The sequence below is a fragment of the Equus caballus genome, chromosome 1 (genome assembly GCF_041296265.1).
Source record: "Equus caballus isolate H_3958 breed thoroughbred chromosome 1, TB-T2T, whole genome shotgun sequence".
In the NCBI taxonomy this organism is placed as follows: Eukaryota; Metazoa; Chordata; class Mammalia; order Perissodactyla; family Equidae; genus Equus; species Equus caballus.
Genome location: NC_091684.1, coordinates 157,488,325 through 157,512,746, shown reverse-complemented (window position 1 = coordinate 157,512,746; position 24,422 = coordinate 157,488,325). Strand labels below are relative to the sequence as shown.

The following is a 24,422-nucleotide window of genomic DNA, read 5'->3' as shown; positions in this document are numbered from 1 at the left end:
GCATGGCTTTTGCCAAGCGGTGCCATATCTGGACCAGCGAACTCCGGGCTGCCGAGAAGCAGAACCTGGGAACTTAACTGCTGCACACCAGGCCAGCCCCTACCATGACTCTTGATATTCTCTTTGCCAGGGATATTCTCCTGCCTCCCTTATGCCCCACTGTTTTAACACCCATTTAAAAAAGGAGATGGGGAGGGGGGCGGTCAGCCTGGTGGCGTAGTGGTTAAGTTCGCACGTTCCACTTCTCAGCAGCCCAGGGTTAGCTGGTTTGGATCCCAGGTGCGAACATGACACTGCTTTGGCACACCATGCTGTGGTAGGCATCCCACATATAAAGTAGAGGAAGATGGGCACAGATGTTGGCTCAGGGCCAATCTTCCTCACCAAAAAAAAAAAAGCTGAACTCTTGGGCCAGCTCTGGTCAGTTTGGCATGCTCCACTTTGGCAGCCTGCGTTCAGTTCCCAGGTGTGGACCTACACCACTTGTCTGTTAGTGGTCATGCTGTGGTGGTGGCTCACATACCAAAAAAAAAAAAAACGAGGAAGATTGGCAGTGGATGTTAGCTCAGGGCCAATATTCCTCAGCAAAAAGAGGAGGGTTGGCAGTAGTTAGCTCAGGGCTAATCTGCCTCAAGAAAAAAAAAAAGGAAAACATTACCTTTAGACCTTGTTATAAAAAGAAGTTAATCTCGTCACTTTGCTGTTTTCCTGCTTAACCTGAAGGTTAACTCGAGGGTCACAAGGATTTATGGGCTTGTTTCACAGAAGAAAGACAATGTTTTTAAGGATCACCAGATAACCAGCTCCTGGCTGCCATTGATGCCCAGAAGTCAGATTGCCCAGGGGCTTACTGGGAGTGAAAGAAACACAGATTACCCCTTTGTTTCTCCCAAACTCATCCTGCCACACCCCTTAGTTCTATAAAACTCCATGCTTTCTTCTCTTTTTAAGGCGGATTTGAGAAAACCCATGCTCCCACCTTCTTGTTTTGGCCAATTTGAATAAACCTTTCTCCGTCTCCAAGCACTGATGTCTCACTGTGTGGCTTACTGTGCATTGGGTGCACAAATGTGAGATTAAGAAGTTCAGTATCATTTCCTCTTTATGTTTTTTCAGATTCAGTTTCTGCCCCTAATTGCCTGATTCCCTTCTTATTTCCCATTTCAGGTTCTAGAGAGTAAGCTGCTGCTGCCCTACTTTTTAGACAGAACTTTTCTCCACTAAGCTGCATCATTAGTATCTGGTCAGCCTATGGAACTGTCTGACTTTGGGTATCAGATGTTCACACATGGTCCAATCAACTGTGAACCAACATGGCTGCCCAAGTTCCCTCTCATCAGGGGCTGTGAGCATGCCAGGCGCCATGACTGCTGTGTCCACGACGCTTTCACTTACATCATCTCATTTTAATCCTTATAACAACCCTGATGATAGAAATCATCCTATTTTCTACAGATGAAGAAACTGGGGAAGAGAGAGGTTACCCAAGGCAAAGCCAGCATGCAATCCCAAATCTGCCATCAGAAATCACCATGCTGCAGCCTCAATGAAGCATGTTAAGTGAATTGTCTTGAAAAAAAATGTCAAAGTAAAGAGACGTCAGAGGTAGGACAGCACTACTGCTGTTTTCTATTCCTCCCACAACTGCATAAAGGACAGATTTTCCTGGGAGAACTCACCCATGTTTGATGAGAGTGTGTGTGTGAGTGTGTGTGTGTGTGTATGTGTGTGAGAGACTATCCTCAGGGTTCAAACCAGGGATATTACTTAGAATAAAGCCTGACGGATGAAGTGTAAGACAGATCTATCTTGTACCACGACCTGCCTTAAGATAAATACAGATGCGTCATCCTAACTTAAAATAAAAATCCTGATTTACAAAACAAGTCAATGAAAATATAATTATTTTTCCCTGTTGCAACGTCTTTCCATCTTACTCTGGACCCTGGGTTATGAGATTGGTGTAGGAGTGGTTTGAGAGGAAGCTCTAGGCTTAAGGTTCTTCAGATTCCTCCATGTCCCAGAATAAAATGGGTCAGGGAGATTCCACACATGTGGGTACAAGGCGCATGCAGTGGGGCCAACTGAAGATGGTAAATTAGCAAGTATTATTAAAAAAGAGATGACTGACCCAAAATAGGGTCCCTTGTGCTAAACCCCACACCAGCAAACCAAGACTTAATACCTAACCTAATTTCAGGTTCAGCCTCTCCCAGGAGGGGAATTTTAAATCAATCAGTCTGGAATTTCCTAATCAGCACTAGTGAGGTAATTTGCCACATAAGACTCCTACCATCCCTGGCTCCTAAGGGAAAGTGATCTTGCCAGAAACAATGCTTTCTTTTGTTTCGCATCCCACCTCGCTTCCGCCTATAAAAGCCTTCCATTTTTGTATGGCTCCTTGGAGCTCCCTTTTATTTGCTAGATGGGATGCTGTCTGATTCATGAATTGTTTCATAAAGGCAATTAGATCTTTATATTTACTTAGTTGAATTTTGTGGGTTTTTTATTTGTTTTGCTGAGGAAAAACCTTGTGCTAATATCCATGCCAATCTCCCTCTATTTTTGCAGTGTGTGGGCTGCCAGCACAGCATGGCAGCTAACAGAGTGCTGTAGGTCCACGCCCAGGAACTGAACCTGGGCCGCCGAAGTGGAGTACGGTGAGTTTAACCTCTAGGCCACCAAGGCTGTCCTGAATTTTGTTTTTTAACAGTATCTACTTCCTAATCCATCTCTCCACGATTAGTGAGGATGTAAGCACCGGCTCTCCAGGACCAGTTCAACTGACTCCATCTTATCAACAGAGTGATGAAGAATTGCTTTTCAGAAAATCTGCAAAGTCACATAGCCAGAGCATGTGCAGAAGGAGAAATCTTGACCTGAAATGACCCCAGAACCAAAGATCCTCCTCCTCATGGAACCAAAGGACTGGAACTTAAAAGCTGGAGTCGGGTTTGGCCCCATGGCCAAGTGGTTAACTTCACGCACTCCGCTTCAGCGGGCAAGGGTTGTGCCGGTTCGGATCCTGGGCGCGGACATGGCACCACTCCTCAGGCCATGCTGAGGTGGCATCCCACATAGCACAACCAGAAGGACCTACAACTAGAATATACAGCCATGTACTGGGGGGCTTTGGGGAGACGAAGAAGAAGAAAAAGAGAAGATTGTCAACAGATGTTAGCTCAGCTGCCAATCTTTAAAAAAAAAAAGTTGAACTCTTGGGGGCCAGCCCGGTGGCATAGTGGTTAAGTTTGCATGCTCTGCTTCCTGGGGTTTGCAGGTCCAGATCCTGGGCATGGACTTATACACTGCTCATCAAGCCATGTTGTTGCAACATCCCACATACAAACTAGAGGAAGTTTGGCACACACGTTAGCTCAGGGTCAATCTTCCTCACCAAAAAAAAAAAAAAAAAGCTGAACTCTTGGGCCAGCTCTGGTCAGTTTGGCATGCTCCACTTTGGCAGCCTGCGTTCAGTTCCCAGGCGTGGACCTACACCACTTGTCTGTTAGTGGCCATGCTGTGGTGGTGGCTCACATACCAAAAAAAAAAACGAGGAAGATTGGCAGTGAATGTTAGCTCAGGGCCAATCTTCCTCAGCAAAAAAAAAAAAGAAAAGAAAAGAAAAGAAATAAAAAAACTTGGACCCTTATCAAAAGCGAGGCTCTCTCATTCAGGAAGATCAGTGTTAAAGTTCCTTCTTCATCTTACCATAAATGTTTAGAACTCTATCATAAAAGTTTAGAACCTCATCATAAACGTTTAGGATCGCATTATAAATGTCTAGAACCCTGTCATAAATGTTTAGAAGTTCATCAATCAAAATCTGTCTACTAGCATTTCCATGTGCCAGCCTGTCCTCCCTAACCTCTTAAATTTCACCCCAAATCCTTAATCAGGGAAACAGACCTGAGGGCACATGCCCCCTAACTCCATGCAGATCAATTTTGCGAATAAAGCTGATCTCTTTTCCCAGAGGCTGATGCCGTAATTTATTGGCTTTTTATGCACATTAGGCAAGAGAACCCTGATTTTGTGCAGTAACAAGGACATGCGAAAAGGTGAGAAGTGGATAAAGTCATGTAAGGGAAGCCTTTAGAATAATGCCTGGCTGTGTTAGTTTACTACGGCTGCTGTGATAAATGACCACAAACCTAGTAGCTTAAAACAACACACATTTGGGAGTGATGTCACCATGGTGGTGGAGTAAGAGACCCCAGCCTCCATCCCCCGACAAAGATCAACAGTTAGAAAGTTATCCACAAATAAAAACAGCTCCAGACAGTTCTGGAGTCCACCTAAGAAACTTCAGCATGTTGACGCAAAATAACCAATGACCATTCGCTAGATAAGAGTGATGAGTGAGCTTTACTTGAGGCGCAGTGAGGATTATAACCTGAGAGGGCCTTTTCCAGACAAGAAGAAAGTGTTCCAGAGAAGCATGATTTTCAGGACTGTCTTATACCTTTTTAGAACAAAGAATACACATTGAACACACCCAGGATAAACATTCATCAAAGTTTCAAGGAGGCATTCAGTTCCAAATTAGCAGGTCAACAGGACCCTGATGTTGGGAAGGAGAACTTATTTTAGGAGTACCAGTTTGGGCAGGTGTTACTGCTAGGGCGTTCCCAATGGGGCATTACTGGCTTTGCAGGAGGGGAAGTAGGCATTCTTATTTTAATGGTTAAAGCACATATATGATGTATGTTTGATAGGCCGTAAGCTGGGCTTCTTTAGTTCAAGTCAAATCAGTTTTTGAACCCTGATAGTTACCCCATATACCTCAATATGTGAAAATTTCTTGTCAAGCAACACAGTTGAACAAAAAACTTGAGAATAATTGCACAAAAAGGAAAGGAAGACAGCTTCCTTTTGTCTGCATCAGCCCATCCCCAAAGCCAGCATTGCTCAGCACCAAGCAGGAACTTCCCAGCGAGAAGGAGTTCCCCTTACCAGGAAAGGAAGAGTGGGGTGAGCAACCAGCTTCCTCACCCTTTTGGGGCACCACATGAAGGACCTGCTTCAGTTTCACTCCACCCAGAGACTGGCAAAACTGAGATGGAGAGATATGGCTAGGAACAAGGAAGAAAAGTAGGGGCTACCAGTAGTAGCCATGCAGTGGCAGCAACCACAATTCCCAGAGAACTGATCTGCAGACGACCCCAGCAGGTTTCACTACTAAAGACACCAACAGCCAGCATAGCTGCTGTGGACCCCCTGCAGATTTCACTGGCTTTCACATAGGTAATTGCATTTGCTGACATAAGCTGGCTGAGTCCCTCCCCTTGCCCTGCTGGAGCCCGGGAAGTGCACCAAGCATCCAGCCCAGGCCTCTGCAGCTGCATGAGTGCAAGATGCCAGCCTAGATCCCTGTGGCTGACCCCAACCACTATGCATGAGCTTGGGGCTAGCCCCCTACCTGGGCATTTGCATGCCATTGTCCTGATGCCCATCACCAGACTCCACCACTGTTCGCATGTACGTGGGGAGACTACAGCCAGGAGAGAGCACACGCACAGTCTGGGACCCTGCAGCTGCTTGTGGGCCCAGATCAGTCCCCGTCACTGGCCTGCACCACTATGCTTACCTGCAGCTAGCCCCTCCAGCTGTGCACCCACATGCCCCTGGCCCAACCCCAGTCAACGGCCTCCACTGCCATGTGTCCATGGTGAGACCCCGCAGCCATGGTAGTGCACACCAACAGCCAGGGACCCCTCTGCTGTGAATGTGTATGCAGTTGGCCCGAGCCCTTGCTGCCTGCTCTGGTCCTCACCACTACATGTGTGTTTGCAACCAGCCCCTGCCACCACACAGTCCCCTGCAGCTGAATGTGTGCACACCACCATCTCTAGCTACCACTGCTGTATGTCTTGGTCCCTAGCTGCTGGACCTGGAGGCACTGTTGAGGATCCCAATAGCCCTTGTAGCCTTTGTAGACTCCCCCTCAGCACTTGCCAGGGGCATTTCAGTTGTTGATGATGTGGATCTCAACGGCCTGAGCTCACCAGTCACCACGACCCCCAGACTTGGTGCAACCAAAGGGTGTTCTCACCACTAGACTTGCCATACAAAAAAATGCTGAAAGGAGTTCCTCAAGCTGAAACAAAAGGACGCCAACTAGTAACATGAAAATAAACAACATACTACTACTAAAGGCAAGTTTGTAGTCAGATTCAGAATACTCTAATTCCATAATGGTGGTGGTTAACTGATGAGGATCAAGGCTGTCTCAGGGAGAGAAGCCCAAGGTGACCTGCCCTACATACCGATCTATATCACCCTCGGCAAGCATAGGACATCTTGACCTGATCTGATCTGATTCTTTTTTTTTTTTTTTTAGGAAGATTAGCTCTGAGCTAGCGGCCGCCAATCCTCTTTTTGCTGAGGAAGACTGGCCCTGAGCTAACATCTGTGCCCATCTTCCGCTACTTTATACGTGGGATGCTTACCACAGCATGGCTTGCCAAGCGGTGCCATCTCTGCACCTCGGATCCGAACCGGCGGACCCCAGGCCGCGGAAGCAGAACGTGCGCACTTAATCGCTGCACCACAGGCGACCCCACATGTGATTCTTATCTACAGTTATAGGACCACCCAATAATCAGACTCCACCTACACTGATACCATTTTATGACTTTTTTACATAATCTTTCTTTTGTGTTATAAAGAGATAACTCACATACCTATGCCTTAGATTTAGCCCTAAGCTTAACCCATGTTTGCAGCTCTTCACTGCCCGTGGGTCCTGTCCCCATGCTACTCCATGCTATTCTCTGAATAAAAGAGCACTACTACCAGAACTTGAGAGTCCAAGAAATCTTTCTTTTGACTCCTCAGCTCGCCAAGCATCATTAACCACTTAACTCTAATATAAAGGTTGAAAGGGAAAAGTATTAAAAATAGCTATAACACTGGCCTCGTGGCACAGCAGTTAAGTTCACACACTCCACTTTGGCGGCCCAGGGTTCGCCGGTTTGGATTCCGGGTGTGGATGTGGCACCACTTGGCAAGCCATGCTGTGGCAGGAGTCCCACATATAAAGTAGAGGAAGACAGGCATGGATGTTAGCTCAGGGCCAGTCTTCCTCAGCAAAAAAAAGAAGAAGAAGAAGAAGAAGAAGAAGAGGAGGAGGATTGGCAGCAGATGTTAGCTCAGGGCTAATCTTCCTCAAAACAAACAAACAAAAATAGCTATAACTACAATAATTTGTTAATGGACACACAGTATAAGAAGATGTAAAGTGTAACATCAAAAAAATAAAATGTGTGTGAGGGGAAAAAAGGGGTAGAGTTGTTGTATGCAATCGAAGTTGAGTTATCAGCTTAAAATAGACTATAATATCTACAAGATGTTTCAAGCAAGCCTCAGGGTAACCACAAAATGAAAACCTATAGTGGGTACACACAGATAGAGAGAAGGAAATCAAAGTATACCATTATTGAAAATCATCAATTCACAAAGGAGGATAGCAAGAAAGGAAAAAAGGAATAAAGAAACTAGAAAACAGCCAGACAGCAATGAACAAGATGGCAATAGTAAGTCCTTATCTATCAATAATTACTTTAAATGTAAATGGATTAGATGCTCCAAACAAGGCATAGAGTGGCTGAATGGATAAAAATACTGCTGCCTACAAGAGACTCACTTCAGCTTCAAGGGACACGCAGGCTCAAAGTGAAGGGATGGGAAAATATATTCTATGCAAGTGAAAATGAAAAGAGAACAGGGATAGCTATACTTATATCAGACACAATAGACTTTAAGTCAAAAACTGTAACAAGAGACAAAGAAGGTCATTATGTAATGATAAAGGGGTCAATTCATCAAGGGGATATAACAATTGTAAACATATATGCACCCAACAATGGATCACCCAAATATATTAAGCAAATACTATCACATCTGAATGGAGTAATAGACAGTACAATAATATTAGGGGACTTCAATACCACACTTTCAATAGTGGATAGATCGAGACAGAAAATCAATAAGGAAATTATTGGACTTGGCTATGCTTTAGACCAAGTGGACCTAACAGACATAAACAGACTAATCCATCTCACAGCAGCAGAACACACATTAATCTCAAGCACACACAGAACATGCTTCAGGATAGATAATATGATAGGTCACAAAATAAGTCTCAGCAAGTTAAAAGAGATTGAAACTGTACCAAGTATCTTTCCCAACCACAATGGTACGAAACTAGAAATCAATAACAGGAGGAAAACTGGAAAATTCACAAATAATATGGAAATTAAACAACACGCTCCTGAACAACCAACCAATCAAAGATGAAATCAAAAGTGAAATCAAAATACATATTGAAACAAATGAAAATGGAAACACAATATTCCAAAACTTACGACATGCAACAAAAGCAGTGCTAAGAGAGAAGTTCACAGCCTAAATGCCTACATTAAGGAAAAGAAAGGTCTCAAATAAACAAACTAACTTTACACCTCAGGGAACTGAAGAAGAACAAACTAAGCCCAAAGTTAGCGAAGGAAAGAGACAACAAAGATCAGAACAGAAATAAATAAATCAGACTAGAAAAACAATAGAAAAGATAAACAAAAGTGAGTTGGCTTTTTGAAAAGATAAACAAAATTGATAAACCTTTAGCTAGATTTACCAAGAAAAAAAGAGAGAAGACTCAAATAAATAAAATATAAGTGAGAAAGGAGATGTTAAAGTGATATCACAGAAAGACAAAGGATCATAAGAAACTTCTATGAACAATTACACCAACAAATTGGACAACCTAGAAGAAATGGATAAATTCATAGAAACATACAATCTATCAAGACTGAACCATGAAGAAACAGAAAATCTGAACAGACTAATAACAAGTAAGGAGATTGAATCAGTAATCGAAAACCTCCCAACAAAGCAAAGCCCAGGACCAGATGGATTTACTGGTGAATTCTACCAAACATTTTTAAAAAAAATATTTTATTTTGAGGAAGATTAGCTCTGAGCTAGCATCCACTGCCAATCCTCCTCTTTTTGCTGAGAAAGACTGGCCCTGAGATAACATCTGTTCCCATCTTCCTCTACTTTATATGTGGGATGCCTGCCACAGCATGGTTTGAGCAGCAGTGCCTAGGTCCACGCCTGGGATCTGAACTGGCGAACCACTGGCCACCAAAGCACAGTGCATGAACTTAATTGCTGTGCTACTGGGCCAGCCCCGCTACCACACATTTAATGAAGAATTAATGCCAATTCTTGTCAAACTTTTCAAAAAATTTGAAAAAGAAGGAACACTCCCAAACTCATTTTATGAGGCCTGCATTACCCTGATACCAAAGCTAGATAAGGACAATACAAGAAATGAAAACTACAGGCCAATATTCTTGATGAATATAGATGCAAAAATTCTCAACAAAATGCTAGCACACTGAATTCAACAGCACCTTACAAGGATCATACTCCATGATCAACTGGGCTTTATCCCTGGATGAAAGGATGGTTCAACATACGTAAATCAATAAATGCAATACACCATATTAATAGAATGAAAGACAATAATCTTATGATCATCTCAATAGATGCAGGAAAAGCATTTAACAAAGTTCAACATCCTTTCATGATAAAAATGCTCAACAAATTGGGTATAGGAGAAATGTATGTTATTCAACCATGAGAAAGAAGAAAATCTTGCTATTTGCCACAACCTAGATGGACTGGACCTTGAGGGCATTATGTTAAGTAAAATAAGTCAGGCAGAGAAAGACAAATATGATATGACCTCACTTACATGTGGAATCTAAAAACATCAAACTCACAGAAACAGAGAGTAGAATGGTGGTTGCCAGGTGCTGTGGGGTTCAGAGAAATGGCGAGACAGTAGTCAAAGGGTACAAACTTTCCATTAGAAAATGAATAGTTTCCAGGGATCTAATGTACAGCATGGTGACTATAATTAACAATACTCTATGTATACTTGAAAGCTGCTGTGAGAGCAGAGCTTTAATGTTCTCCTCATAACAACAACAATAAAATGGTAATTATGTGAGCTGAAGGATGTGTTAAGTAATCTTATTGTGGTAAACCCTTGCGGTATATACGTGTCAAACCATCACATTGTATACCTTAAACTAACGCAATGTTATATGTCAATTATATCTCAATCCAGCTGGAAACAATAACAATAACACATATATTGTGGAGGTCAGAAGTTCAAAATCCATTTCAGTGGGTCAAAGTTGAGGCGTCTGCAAGGCCACACTCCCTCCTGAGGCTCTAGAGAAGAATCTGTTTCCTTGTCTTTTCAGCATCTAGATTTGCATTCCTTGGTGGTGCTTTCCTCCATCTTCTTCTTCTTCTTCTTTTTTTTAAGGTAGATTAGCCCTGAGCTAACATCCGCTGACAGTCCTCCTCTTTTTGCTTGAAGAAGATTGGCCCTGAGCTAACATTTGTGTCCATTTTCCTCCACTTTATATGTGGGACGCCTACCACAGCATGGCTTGATAAGTGGTGCGTAGGTCCTGGCCAGCGAACCCAGGGCTGCTGAAGTGCAGTGCACGAACTGAACCGCTGCGCCAATGGGCCAGCCCTGCTTTCTTCCATCTTGAAAGACAGTAACATCTTGCTTCGGTTGTCACATTGCCTTCTTCTGTAGTAAAATCTCCTTCTGCCTCCCTCTCATCAGGACATTTGTGATTACATTTAGGATCCACCAAATTAATCCAGGATAATTTTATCACCTCAAGATCCTTAATTACACCTGCAAAGTCCCTTTTGCCAGGTAAGGTAACATTCATAGTTTCCAGGGATTAGCACCTGGATATCTAGGGGCCATTACTCAGCCTGCTATGTTAGCATAAAGCGATGCTTGAGAAATATTACCTGTTATTATTGCTGTGCTAAGCACTTCATATGTATTATCTCATTTAATCCTCATTACAACCTTATGAGGTAGAGACTATATTTATTCCTATCTTACAGAGAAGAGGTTTGAGAACTTAAGTAATTTCCTAAAATCAGTTGGTAAGTGGAATTCTAACTCAAGAGACTGACTCCAGAGCCTGTGCTCTTAACCTCTATCACAGGCTGGCTTTGGGGAAGCACATTTAATACTCCCCTTCCCGTAATGGTGAAGCTCCATCTCACTTTTCTGTTTGAGTCATTTGAACTGATCCATGTTTTCTTGGGGAGGGGAGATTCTTCCCCAGAGACTGTCATCTCTTTAAGGACATGGGATCTGTTACACACTTTCCGTTGTGTTTTGGTTCTCTGCATATACTGAAAATGAATCAATGCTGTTGATTTAACTGTCAAAACTGGAGACCATAAAGATAATCAAGTGCAAACAATATTGATCAAACAACACAAAATCCACATCCTTATTTTGTCAACCCTTAGAGGCTGATGTAGTGAGAGGGGTGAGTTGAAAGAGAGAAGTTTAGTCTCACCTTCTAAAGGTTGGCCAGTCTATTGGTCCGGGACACGCAGACATTAGAACAACTGCTCTTTAGGAAAACATCTTCTCATTTCGTCCCATGAAGAATAAATAGTGTTTTGTGAATGCAGCATGTTCTAGTCTTTCTGGCATGATGGGACTGTGGTTAAACTCAGCATATCATGGGAATGGGTACGAGATGGACACCATTCAACAGGAGAAAGTCAAACTGGGAAAAAAAATATGAAGAAAGAGGTATCCACAAGGTCAAAGTGGTAAGCATTCTGGATGATGGTGGGGGCAAGCACAGTGTAAAGGAAAAGAAAGATGATGGGAGTACGTGACACTGGAACTACATTCCTAGGAGACAATTAAACATGATGAAAGAGAAGAAAAGAGAGGTTTAGAACTAGGAAAAGAGAAGGAGTTTGATTAATATAAGATTTTCTCTAAAATGTAAGAGACAGAACCAGAAGTAGCCATATAAAAATTAAACCATCTCCTAGGGGACTTGTCTTTCTTCTGAAAGGGTGAGTGCTAGTATTTGGTAAGTCTGAGAAATCATCATTGCAGCCTTGTCTTTGATGAATCATGTAGCAGCCACCCCAGAAACCTGAGTCACCAAAGCCTGCTTTTCACTCCTCATTGCTGCATAACCTGACTAGATTGGGGTGTGAGGAAAAAATGGAAACTACGTGGGGCTGGCCCAGTGGCGAAGTGGTTAAGTGTGCACATTCTGCTTCTCAGCGGCCCGGGGTTCGCCAGCCTGGATCCTGGGTGCGGACATGGCACCGCTTGGCATGCCATGCTGTGGTAGGCGTCCCACGTATAAAGTAGAGGAAGATGGGCATGGATGTTAGCTCAGGGCCATGCTTCCTCAGCAAAAAGAGGAGGATTGGCAGTAGTTAGCTCAGGGCTAATCTTCCTCAAAAAAAAAAAAAAAATGCTGGAAACTGCAATAATAAGTAACCAAGTATCCTCACTAGCATCTCCAAGGTACTAGGGGAAGTGAAGTGGCCAAGGTCCTGGGCCTTGGGCTTTTAGATTTCCACCCATACAGCTCTAAGGGGATTGAATGGATGTGCTGTTGGTTCATCAGTGCCTCCCCTTCCTCTGAGCAAATCTGTGTGGAAGTCAAAATGTCACTAGAAGTTTGTCCAGTGAGCATGAAACCAGGGAGTGGAGGAGGGGGTGTGCTGTATGGTTCCAATGGTTGATGCCACCTGCTTGGGTGGCCTGATGCCTCCACATCTGCTAATGGGATGTCCCCAACGTGGGGACTGGTTCCTCATGTCCTTAGGTCAGAGAACTATTGTCAAGGATGTTTTTGGTGACAAAGTACCCCTTCTGCTTGCAATTTTTTTCTTCCCACATTATTATGCGATTGATTAGGTTTAAACTTAACCTAATCCAATTCAGACGAGTCCATATTTTCCTGAGACGACAATGTACCCATGCTACCTTAATTTGATCTCGGTGTTCCTAAAACTTGACTATTACACATTCACAAATCATCCCTTTGGCTGATCATTTCTATTGGTGTCTGATTTTATCCCTTTTATTTGGGTCTTATTGATTTTATTCTAAGTTTGGAGATACTTTGGAGTGTCAGCCAACATATTGCCTGTATAAACACTGTCTCATCAATTCCACAAATGAGCATTATGGAGTAGCTAGTGTTATTCTCATTTTAAAGCTGAAAAAATTGACACTAACGCTTGTCCTAACTTGTCCAAAATCACGTAGCTGGTAAATTATAGAATTGCGATTCCATCCCAGATCAGTCTGATTTCAAAATTTAGCCTCTTCATAAATAATACTGAAGTAACTATGAAAAGTCAAGCTTCCAAATCGACATTTCAATTGGGAATTTACTGTTGTGTTCCCTGGTGATGACGTCTTAAACAAGGTACAATAGTGATGCAAACCTGACTGCATATCAAATCATGTTGTTGAGCTTTTAAAAACTGCACATGCTTTTAATGTATTGCTGCGATTAGATTTGCTAATATTTTGTTTAGGATTTTTGCATCTATATTGATGAGAGAGATTGACCTGTAATTTTCCTTTCTTGTAATGTCCTTGTCTGGTTTGAGTATCAAGGTTATGCTGGCCTCATTAAACAAGTTAAAAAGGATTCTTTCTGAGACCAGCTGGTGGCGCAGTGGTTAAATTCGCACGTTTCACTTCTGTGGCCTGGGGTTCGCAGGTTCCGATCCGGGTGTGGACATGGCACCGCTTGGCAAAAGCCATGCTGTGGTAGGCGTCCCACATATAAAGTAGGGGAAGATGGGCACGGATGTTAGCTCAGGGCTAGTCTTTCTTAGAAAAAAGAGGAGGATTGGAAGTAGTTAGCTAAGGGCTAATCCTCCCCTCCCCCCCCCAAAAGGGTTCCTTCTTTTTTTTATTGCCTTGTGTTTAGAAGATGTTATCTGTACTATTTGTACCATTTGTATTTTACAGAGATTTTCTTTCTGGCTTGATATATGGTCAGTTTTTGTGAATTATCCATGGATACTTAAAATAAAGTGTATTCTTTTTTTAGAATGTCAAATTTTATCTATGTTATTAATTATGCAATTTAGGTCTTCTATATCTTGGAGGTTCCCACTACTGTATTTCTATTTTTCTTTGTATATCCTGTGGTTTTATGTTTTAATTAATATTCATGTTGATGCTATGCCGTTTGTACACAGATATTTGTAACTTAGTAAATTCATTGTGAATTGCATTCTTTATCTTACTGCATTCTGATCTACTCTCTGTCAACTTTAACTCTTGTTTGTCCCGGTGTTAACCTTACCTGATATTAAAATTACAACTCCTGCTTTTTTTCTTGTTTGCAAATGCAAAGATTTCTGAATTATTTTGTTTTGGGTCACTTGTATACAGCACAAAGTTGGATTTTGCTTTATGATTCAATCTCAATTTCTTTCATTTTAATAAATTAGTTTGGCCCATTTATATTTATCAAATTGACATATATTTGGTCTTGGTTCTCACATATTATTTTAGATGATGCCTTCTATTTCTTTATAGATTCTTTGAAAGCTCTTTGAAAATGTGGTATGTATTTGTTTTTATTTTTTTCTGAAAACTCGGAAGGCTTATATTTTTGTTATAGTGGGTGTCTTTATAACTTATACACCCAATCTCCATTTCTTAGGCATTATTTTGTCAGTCCCCTAATATGAGCAAACAATGAAATTAGTATATTTTCATTTCTTCTCTGTCTCCTGCCCTCTATAGCCATAGTTTTCTCATCGTCACTTGGTTGGCTTAAGCTCAACTTCTAGCCGTTATTTCAAGGAAGGCTCATGGAAACAATGTTTCTTGAGCTCTTACATGTTCAAAAATGTCCCACTGTGCCTTTGTATACAAACTGCAGTTTGGCTGGGTATAAAATCTATGTGACACTTACTTTCCTTGAGGACTTCCTAGACCAATGACTGTTGCTATAGAGAAGTCTAAGCTAAGCCTGAATTTTACCCGCCTTGTAAGTGACTTGATTATTTGGCTAGCTCCCCAAATGATTCTTTATTTACTGTTGAAATCAAGTAACGGTTTCTCAGTGTTGACCTTTCTGTATTAACTTTTCCTTGGGCATGGTGTGATCTTTCGATTTGTAGTTTCAAATATTCTTTTTTTCTTTTTAAAGATTGGCACCTGCGCTAACATCTGTTGCCAATCTTTTTCTTTTTCTTCTTCTTCTTAGTCTTCTTCTTCTCCCCAAAGCCCCCCAGTACACAGTTGTATGTTCTAGTTGTGAGTGCCTCTGGTTGTGCTATATGGGATACCGCCTCAACATGACATGACGGGTGGTGCCATGTCCATGCCCAGGATCTGAACTGGCAAAACCCTGGGCCACTGAAATGGGGCGTGTGAACTTAACCACTTGGCCAGGGGGCCAGCCCCTCAAATATTCTTTCATTTTTGGAAAATTTTCTTGAATTGTATATTGAAATTTTTTTCTATTCTATTATTTTGAGCTTTTTCATCAGGAATCCATTATGCACCTATTGGAGCTCTTTTGCCTATCTTCCATATTTATCATTTTCTCTCTACTCCTTCTAAACTTGCTGTTCTTTTCCATTTCATTTTGTTCACTTTTCTCAATTCTGTCCTCTATGTCCTTCACTGTATTTTTGGCAGTGCCTTTACTCCTTTGCGATACTTTCAATTTTGCTTTCCTTTTTTTAAAAAAAATGATTGCACTGATTTAATGACCACATGGAAGTTAAAAAATACAGAAGTAATAATGATTTCAGTGGAAAAATATTAAAAAATAAAAGAATTCTCAAGATAAAATCAATTCAAATAACTTATTTACAGATTTTTTTCTAACAAAATTGACCAATTATGTAAGAATTCTCAAGTTATTTATTTCTATGTTTTAAAAGTAGGTATGTTTATTTGCGATTTAGCTTTGGAGCAGATTCAGCTAGGTTGTTGTCTACTTGACCAACAACTTGGTCTTGGTTAGTAGACCACAGCCATTCTCCGTGAATTATCAAGAAGCTTATAATTTTATTTTACTTAGAGATGCAGCAATATCTTATGTGCTAATATTATTTGTATTGATACCTTATTCTTTTTTGGTTTGAATTCTACAGCTGTTATTACAACCTGAAATCACTCATTTTCGGTGACGAGCCTATGTAAGTTTTTCAGTATAATAACACTGCTAACAAGAGACAATTATGTGAAAAGAAAAAAACACAGCTAGGTATAACAAGGCATAAAGAGCTTAAGATAATTATGTGAATTTATTCTTTTAAGGATTTTACATTAAAAAAGTACTTTGGAGATAAGTTCCATCGGTATAAAATATTAATGAAATTATCTTAAAAATTAAACTTTTGATTAACTACCAAAATAATGGTATATACATGCATAAACTGTTCTGTTGGGAAATTTAGAAACACCCATGTAGGGGCGAGCCCTGTGGCCAAGTGGTTAAGTTTGTGCGCTCCACGGGATTTGGGGAGAAAAAACAGGAAAAAAAAAGAGAAACACCCATGCATTGCCAATTTTTCTTGTCTTAGCGCCTGTTTTCTTAGACTCAGATTGCTGAAGCATGTTTGCAGACTTCTTCTGGAGGTTATCTGAATTCTTTTTCTTCCCGCTTTTTATCAGCTCCTTCAGAATGACAAATTTGAGGTGTTTCAGTCCTGAAACAGTTCTGTGTGGGCTTCTTTACTTGCATGCTAATAATATGTGCCTCATTGTTCAGAAGATCAGCATTAGGTCCTATTTTCAAATGTGCAATGGTAGTGAAAGCTGTAAAACTGTAGTCTTCTTTAAGATACTGCCATAGAAGAAAGTTCACAATCATTTTCTGCAGGTCTTTATGAGGAAGTGTGGGAGGGTCAACACCTGCTGCTCTGAATTTTGCTGTCCCCTTTCCCATCCAAGAATCAACCAGTTTCAGTTGAGTGACCTTTTCATTAAGTTTGTCTGCCTCCTTCAGAATCATGATTAGATTTCTGCAGCACTCTGTTATATCCTTTCTTTCAAATGAAATTTTTTTACAGCAGTTATCACACATTTTGTTACATGCTTCTGAGTTTCATTCCTCAACAAAACGTTGAGCTATCAATACACAGCAACATTTACTTATGTTTTGACAGTATGACACCATCTCATAAAGCTTATGTTGTCCCACATTTTCCATCACCACCATTGAACTTAGTCTGAATATATCTCCAAAGCCATAATACAAAATACAGTCTGCTGTCATGTCAGCTCGACCTGCACGTCCACTCTCTCAGTAATAATTTTCCATAGATTTACTCATTGAATGATGAAGAACAAACCTCACATCTGGCTTATCAATTCCCATGCAACTCTTGCCACTACTACCTGAATTTTATTGGCTGACCATCTTCTATGAACCTTGGTCTTATCTTCTGGTTCCATGGTGGCATGGTGTGCACCTGTTTGCCCTTTGTATCTCCCGTGAATGAGCTTTGCAACATCCTCAATAAAATCTTCAGTGTTTGAAGGCTTCTGCTGAACCTCGTAATAAAGCTTTGGCCAATTAAAAGAAGCTGTAAGACACTTTTCAACACATAGTATTTTCTGAGTGTCCTTCAAAACATGGTTTATGGCAGTTGCAGTCAGCCCAATTAGTGATGTGTTAGGGAACTGCTGCTTTAAGATACCGAGCGCCTTATGATCGGGTCTGAAATCACGTCCCCAGTGACTACAGCAGTGAACTTCATCCGTAGCAATTTGGGTAAATCTCTCTGCTTCATAGGCTTTCTCTTAGTCTTGACATAAACATTTTGAGTTTTTAAATTTTCTCTGCAGTTACATAAATCACCTTTAGTTTGGAATTTTTATTTACCATTTCAGCATGAACTCATTTCACATGTTCCTTAGAACTAGAAGCATTTAACATGGTAGCTGGAATTCCTAACTCTTCTAAAACCATTAATTGGTCTTCCATAAGAGAGATCAGTGGGCAAATCACGAGGGTAAAACCATCTGAGCATAAAGCTGGTAACTGGGAGCATAAGCGCTTTCCACCTGCTGTAGGCATAACAAGAAATACCTCCTTTCCAGACACTGTTACATTAATACAATTTCAAGCTGAAGTTGTCTGAACATCTGCAGTTTAAAGATACTTTGCAGAACATCTTTAACTTTACCAGGCCATGCAAAATCTTCTTTAATCCAAGCAGCAGGTGAAGAATCGCATTTGTTGCTTTCCTCAGGATCAGAATCCTCTAAACTCCGCTTTATTCTGTTTGTTAGGATGTTTTTATTCCGAATAAGTTCTTGTTACCTTTCCAGAAGTTCTTGTAGTTGAATGTCTACTGCATGTAGTTCATTGGTTACAGAATCCAATTCCTTAGTTAGAGGTGAAACGGATGTCATTCTAAAATTGGATTGGAGATCCAAATTTCTTTCTCTTTCAGCCAATAAAAACTTCCTGCCACCTGCTTTCCTTTTTTAATTGTTTTGTTTTATTCCACACTTTCGTTCCTGAGGTCTTCCAGCTCATATTTCATTTCTTTCTAATATTTCAACATTGCTTCCCTGAGCTTTTTCATCTCTGCTGTATGCTATTTTCTTATAAAGGCAAATGCATTGTTGAGTTTTCCTTCATACTTATTTTTAAAATTTTATATCTAGAAAAGTTGAAAGTACAATACAAATAACTTTATTTCCCAAACCATTGAGTATAAATTTCCAACACGATGTCCCATCAAAATTAGGAAACTAACATTGATATAGTGTATTACTATCACCCAATCCACAGACCCCATTCAAGTTTTACCAATTGCCCCAATAATGTCCTTAACAGCAAAAGGATCCAATTCAGAACCATGTGTTGCATTTAGTCATCATGTCTTTTTAGTTTCCTTCAGTCTGAAGCATTTCTTTGATTCCTGTGACATTGACACATTTAAAGATTACAGACAAATTATTGTAGGCTGTTCCTCAATTTTGGCTTTTCTAATGCTTTCCGGTGATTAGATTCAGTTTATGAATTTTTTGGCATGAATATTTCAGTAGTAATGCTGTTTTCTCCTCATTGCATCCTATCAAGTGGTACATAATTTCAACTTATCCTACTGCTGATGATATTAACTTTGATCACTTGACCAAGGTGGTGTATGCCAGGCTTCTCCACTGTAAAGTTACTCTTTTTCCCTGTGTAATCAATAAATATTTTGTGGGGGAGTGCTTTGGAGTATGTATCTATTCATTCTTTATCAAACTTTCAATTTATTACTCAATTAATTTTTAGCAGTATGGACTTGTGGTTCCTCCTACTTTATTCAGTGGGGTATGATCTGTTACTATAATTTATTTTTATGTTCAGATTGCCTCTGATTTGGCCAGTAGAATCCTCTTCAAACTGGCTTCTCTGTCCTTTGATACATCCCTTCATTCTTGGAATACTTCTTTACTTTCTGGCACAACAAGATGTTCCAGATTTATCTTGTGCTTTTCCTGGCCCAGCCTTAGATTAAGTCATTTCTCCAAGGAGCTCTAGTTCCTTTTAGTAGAGAATGGTATTTAGAAACCAAGATGGGGTGCTAGATGTGCTCTTTGCTATTAGGTGTCACTGTTCCAAAGCTCTTTCAGTAGACACAGCTATGAAATGTATATGTACACATATAAATATTGATATCTATATTTATTTATTAATTTTTTTTTGAGGAAGATTAGCCCTGAGCTAACATCTGCCACCAATCCTTCTCTTTTTGCTGAGGAAGACTGGCCCTGAGCTAACATCCATGCCCATCTTCGTCTACTTTATATGTGGGACGCCTACCACAGCATGGCTTGTCGAGCGATGCCATGTCCGCACCCAGGACCAGAACCGACGAGCCCCAGGCCACCCAAGTGGAACATGTGAACTTAGCCACTGTGCCACCGGGCCGGCCCCTATATTTATTTCTATGTCTGTCTGTCTATATTGAAAACCACGAGTTCACACTGATTTCTTCAGTTTTATCCAACACTACACAGGGTTCATTCTGTTTTTCTCTCTTTCCATATTCGTACCTCCCTTCTCCAACAGTGAAAACTCTCATTCCCATCATCCTTGATATATTTACTTATTTTATCAATCCCCCTGTGTGTACCAATCTCCCATTTCTGTGGCTACCTCCTCACCTGAGCAGATGCGTCCCTTAGGCTCCTACACTCCACCTTGGCCCTTCCCTATGGTCATCCTCTTCATCATACTCAGTCTCCCTTACCTAACATTGAGCTGTGCTCCCCCAGGTGGACTCCTCCTCACCTGTCTAGGGCTTTGACACCCCACGTTACTACCACTCCCCTTGGAGGATGCCCTTCTCATCCCATTCAGGCCCCCACACCTGTGTTGCCCCAACCCCACTCCCTCATTGACCCCCTCCTTTCCCCCAGTGTTGAGTGTCTCCACATTGGATGTCCTCTTGAGTTTTATGGCATTTTCTTCTATCACAAGTTTCATTTGCTCTTCAGCAATATTCTTCCGGTGAACATTCTTTGCATTTCTTTTCCTCTTCCTTTCTTCTTTTTTCCTGTATCATGTTTGTACAATTTCTATTCTGGTCCTTTACTGAAGACTAATTTCTGAATGAGGTGAATTATTCCTGGACCAGCTATTTGTAGACATGACATGAAGGAAGAGGACAAGGCTGAGTTCTAGGCTAACAGGAATTTCCCCTATAAGCCAGGTTGTCTATGAGAACTCTTTTAGCTCCTACTTCTCCCAGTCACAATGATGCGCACTGTTGGGCTGCTTACAACACAGCCTACCAGTTCCTCCCCATTGTCTCCTGCATGTAAGGTTTGTCAACAGGATACCTTATTCAAACCTGTCTTCTCTGATTCCCAGGAACAAACCAGTTCTGGGAGCTCCTAACACCAAGCTATGCTTCCTGTTCTTGTTGCAAAAGTGGACTTTATACCTCAGAGTGAACTCCTCATGTTGAAGAAGTGTAATTTTCCAGCTTTTTCCCTAAGATCTCCAGCCACAGGCATTCTCACCACATTTCTCCTTGCACGCCTGCATTTCCAACAATGTGAAATGCTGAAAGGCCTGAGCCCTAGGTCGGGGCTCAGTGTTCACTGTGGCCCTGCCATACTGCTGACTTGTAATGGTGGTCTCCTCCCTCCATAGGAATCCATGTGTGTGGTTCCTTCAGCCTGGATCACACTCTCTCTCCTTCACCTCACTGCTGTGACTACACAAGTCTTTCAAGTAGAGCTTATACATCACTTCCTTGGGGCAATCTTCCCTTGTTTCAAACTAGACTGATTTCCTCTGTTACACACTTTCATGGTATCCTTACCTTTTTCTTTATAGCCCTTACTATTATTATGGATAAGTCATTACTTTTGTGATTATCTATTTAATGGTTTCCCCTCCCTAAAGTGGGGTTTGTGTCTCTCATGTTCATTGTCTCCCCAACACCTTGTACCTGACGCATCATAGATACTTATTACATATTTGCTGAATCAATGGATGAATGACCCCAAACTAATATAGCTCCTGCTCCCATCTTCACACCAAAACTCTTTTCCATGATCACCAATGACCTTCTTGTTGCTAAATCCACTAGACACTTTTTGGTTTCTGTCTTGACTTCTCATCAGTATTCAACAGCTCCCCGCTTCCTTCTTAAGACACTGGCTTTTCCTATTATAGCTTCACTTACTCTCAGGATCCTTTGCTGGTCCCTCTTCCTTTTCCTGGTCCCTCCATGTTGAAGCTCAAAGCTTATACCTGAGTTGCCTCTTTTTTCATTTTATACTCTCTCCCTAGATTATCTCATTTTCTCTTACTGCTTTAAAGACGGTCTATATACCAATGATTTCTAAATTTAATCTAGACTTTTCCAGCCTAGACTTTTCTAGATCCTTCTATCAAACATGCCCTTATATCCCTTGGTCATTTCACCTGTATGTCTCACAGGCATCTCAAACTGGGCCTGTCCAAAATTACCTGCCTGATCTTTCCCCAAAATCTGCTCCTCCTCCCTCAGTGTTGCCCCTGTCAGAGAACAGCATCTCGTCCATCCAGTTAATCATGTTAGAAATCTGGGAGTCAACATTTCTACTACCTTGTCCTCAACTCCTATGAGCCAAGCTCTCACCAAGTTCCGCAGAACCTACCTACCTCCAAAATAAATCTTGGCTCTATCCACTTCACTCCATCTCCACTTCTACCATTTATCCAAGCCCAAGTTGACCATCCTCAACTGGCATGTAGCAGTTACTTTTAACTGGTCCCCTTGCTTCTACTCTTCCATGCCAGCAGCACTGCTGCCACTACCACCAAGCGCCTTTCTCCCCTGGATATTTCTAGACTAAAATTCCTCCTCTCTGAATGCCTTTTCCTAACCCTTCTTAACTCTTTCTTGAGATTTGTTAATGGCAGGTATGTTACCAGTTCCTTAGGGAAGTCCATTAATCTCATCCATCGGATATGGATTTTACTAGTTTAACTCTCCTTGATAACCTTATTTCCAAAGTCTGCAGGAAACCTCATGGTTTTTTTGCGGTTTTTTTTTTTTTGGTTGTTGTTGTTTATTTTTTCTTTGGTTGTAAGTAACCAGGTTTGAGTAATTCAATAGTTGATGATCAAATGGAGAAATCTGGAAATCAGGATTTTATAACACGTCTGACCTTCGGAACACTAAGGCCCCGTGGCACATTGATTTTTCTTGTTAGTACACTGTGTAATCCAGATCTGAAGTGACCCAGTATCTGATAGGGTGATAAGATGTTCCCTGGGCAAAAGTCTCCCTTCTTCTAGATACGTGACCCCAGAAGATATGCATCTTGGGATTTAGTTTTTAAATTCCAAATAGGTTTACACAGCAGAAATTTATCAACAACTTGTTGAAGTTGTGTTCAGTGGAGAGAGTGCCTCAAAGTGCTGTGCTGTTTGGGAAAGTTAGGCGGAGGCCCCGAGAAGCTGTGCCAAGCAGGCCACCAGTCCAGGCAAAGCCAGCATTTTATCCCTTATTCAGTAAAATGCCTAGAAAACTGTTCCTCACCACTGTGAATGCCGGTCTCTGTTAAGAAATGATGTAAAAATGTCACAAGTTGTTTAAATGCTATAATGACAACTTGATTTTTATTTTAAAAGTATCAATTTCTTAAGACTCCTTATCAACTCACCCTTTTAGCTTTTCCACAAAGGGCCCTAGTTATAGAATATATTTCTAAATTTTCCTCCTGCCCTTCTAAATTTCTTTGCCCCCAGCCAACAACCTTCAAGAGGGTTTCAAAGTGTCATTGCTCAGGAGAAAACAAATACCACTTCAAGTGTGGCCATTGTGTCATTATTTTAGTGAGTTTTGCTTTGGTTCTGGTGTTCTGTTTTCTTGATTTAAAACTCAAGAAATGTCTATTTCAAGTAGCCCCAGCTCTTAGGCATTCCTGAGGCTTTCTCCATCTTCAGCTTCACCCATTGGAAAGACATGCTGGGAGACTGTGAGGAAACCCCACAAGACAAGGAGGGGAAGCTGAGTTTTAAATACAGGTGCATGAGTGAAGGCAGGTGACCCCTGGTTAGTCATCTCTTCAAGGCTTGCCTGAGAGCTGAGTGCAGGAGCTGCCGCGGAACCAGCCAAGCACGACCAAACCTTGTGGGAAGTGTCTCAAAGCAAAAAACGTGACTGACTCTGTAAGTCCCCACAAAATCCATCCCATTGCCTTGTTATCCCTTGTAACACCCCTACCCTACACACACACACACACACATATTTCCCTTTTTGTCATTATTGGCCTTCCAGAGCTTGATCCATGTTCATCATCAGATATTTTTTTGAGCTCCCACACTGAACAGAACACTTTACTAGGTTCTGTTTAAGAAATGAGGTTTTGCCTTCAATGGGCTTCCAGTGCATTTGGGGAAGGGATGATTAATAGGGAGAGTACAGGCTGTATCCCATATACGGGGCATGCAGTAAATGCCACACGGAGACATCTTCAAGGGCTTGGGGCGCTGGCGATATTCTTCTGGAGGAGGTGGGATGATCCGGCAGCGTCTAGGGTAGGAGGAGCGGCTGTAGGGAATAAAATCCTGAGCACTGTTCTAAAAGGAGAGGGCTTTTTGGTCTTAGGCTTGTCCAGAGAGCAGCTCTCTCCCATTACAGTAAAACTTCACTGTTTCTCAGAGGGGAGAACGGCTTGAAGGAAGAATTTAGGCAGAAATCCTGCTTCTATTATGAGAAGCAGAGCTGGTTAAGAGAAAGGGGCTCACTGATTCCATTTCACAGCTTCTTTACACTGATGCATCAGGCCCATGGAATGATGCACCAATTCATTCACTCACTCCTACTTACGCCAGGCACTTTGCTGGATGCTGGGGACACGGGGCCGACATGGACGCTGCATCAGTGTAGCACCTGTTCCTCAAAGTGTAGATCTTGCCCCACCTGCAGCCTCAGCATTCGCAATGCTAATAATACAGACCCTCAGGCCTCCCCTCAGATCTAGACTTATCAGAGTCTCAGTGCTGGTCCTGAGTATCTGCCCCACATTGCTCAACCCC

General features: G+C 41.5%; 1 pseudogene; it reads right to left on the bottom strand.

Moving 5' to 3' along the window:
• Positions 1-16,301: 16,301 nt before the first annotated feature.
• Positions 16,302-18,888, bottom strand: LOC111771579 (ATP-dependent DNA helicase Q1 pseudogene; annotated as a pseudogene).
• Between the last annotated feature and the right edge of the window lie 5,534 nt (positions 18,889-24,422).